The sequence below is a fragment of the Vicia villosa genome, unplaced genomic scaffold (assembly GCF_029867415.1).
Source record: "Vicia villosa cultivar HV-30 ecotype Madison, WI unplaced genomic scaffold, Vvil1.0 ctg.000726F_1_1, whole genome shotgun sequence".
Taxonomy (NCBI): Eukaryota; Viridiplantae; Streptophyta; class Magnoliopsida; order Fabales; family Fabaceae; genus Vicia; species Vicia villosa.
In genome coordinates this window covers 99,252-101,194 of record NW_026705326.1, presented here as the reverse complement: position 1 = coordinate 101,194, position 1,943 = coordinate 99,252, and positions in this window count along the sequence as shown.

The window sequence follows — 1,943 nt, the reverse complement described above, 5'->3', positions numbered from 1 at the left end:
AAAACTCAAAGTTTCTAAATTAGGGTTTTTGACCTAAAAGTCAACTAAACTTTGACCAGTCATAACTTTCACATGGAACATCAGAAATTTTTCATCCAAAGCTCATTGTGAAGGAAATTGAATTCCCTACAACTTTGTCTCTCACATGCAAAGGCTAAAAATGCTTCATTTGAGAGATATGGATCAAAAGATTATAGGTTACTTTTGAAAGTCAACCAAAAGCAGTTTTTTGTCAAAGCCTATATCATCAACATAAAATCCCCAAATGGAAAAAAGGTTCCAAAGTGGCTTGTAGAGGACATCTTGATCTTTCCAAAAAGTTCTAGAACTCTTCCATATCTTAAAAATTGAGGGAGATATGCCTTGTCAAAATTGGACAAATTTGGGTGAAAATGTGAAACAAATATGGTTCAAAATGAGTTTTCTTACCAATGGGCCTAACTTTTGGATTCCAAACATGTCTATGGGCCTTTTATTTACCTTTAAATTAATTATTTTATTTTTATAATATTTATCTTATTTATTTGAATTTTTAATTCATTTAAATAGGAATAAATCATTATAAATATGAAAAAATTAGTTTTTTTACCAAAGATTTGATTTACAATCAATCTTAATCAATTAAGAGGACCAATATTGGAATAAAATTCGTGCAAGGGATATTTGAACCAAAATAGAAAGATTTATGTAATATTTTCTTCAAATTTCTCAAGTAATCTAAAAGGCAAGGATCCAAGCCCAAGTCTTGACCTAATATCACTCATTATATATTTTGAAACATAGCAAACAACAAGGGGGCGAAAAAGAGGAGGCAACAGCTATGGTTTCAAGCTTCCAATGAATCAAAAAACTAGGGCATGAGTGAATTCTAGTTTCATCAAATATCAAAGCATTGCAGCCATTCCATCTTCTTCCTGGAGGTATCAGGAACGTATTACCCCCTTCCTTAAAGATTAAGACAATCAGAGTCGTCCTCTCCAAGTCGCATAGTTAGCTGGAACTTTCTCAAATCCAAACTTATTATTTATGCTTTGTAAATAATTTATACGTACATATATACACTCCCCATCATGTTTACAAACATCTGGAACCATCGTGCATGAGTTTTGACGCAGGTATGGCAAAACGCCATTCTTAGGGCTTTAAGCATGCAAGGGATCGTTTTCATGGTTCCAGGGCATAAAAACAATGCTAATGCATCTGTAGTATCACATTTATTGGATCTGGGCGTGTTTATGATAGCTTGGTTCGTGTTTTGTATGTGTTTCAGATTTCAGGTGAAGAAGACGAAGAACCTGCGGAAAAATCCGCAGGTAAATCCGCAGCAAGACTCGCAACAAAATCCGCAGGTGCGGAGGTTGAAGACGATGACGAGGACGTTGACCTTTTGACTGCACGCGTGTGCGTCCTCCATTCGCCGGTCAAATGATCTCTCTCTCTCTCCCCCACGCGTGTTGTCCTTTGGCTGGCCAGTCAATCCCATTTGATTCTCTCTCCCACGCTCATTGGCTTACACAGGATTCAGAGGGCACCAGCTTGACTTTATTTCAATTTTTTATTATTATTTTAATCACGTTCCCTTTTATTAATTATCGTTGGAATTGTCAACAGCTAGTGATTGGAGCATGGAAGGCAACGTGAATGGACTGATAATTGAGGTGTCTTGGGGTCGATTCCCACCCATGACATTTTATTTCTTGCAAGGTTTTATCCACGGATCTAGTACGCCCAGGCAGCATGGGTCCAGGATACACCCTCACGCGAGGACCATTGGATTTGCGTTAACTCCGATCTGAAGGCTCAATGATGCGGTCCCATGGTGTGCCCTCATCAACGCACCACACTGAATCGGCGCCAGGTTCTTCTAATTTTTATATTTATTTATATAACTAGTTTTTTATTCCTTTTTCCTTCAAAAAATTACAAATCCTCTTTTAATTAAA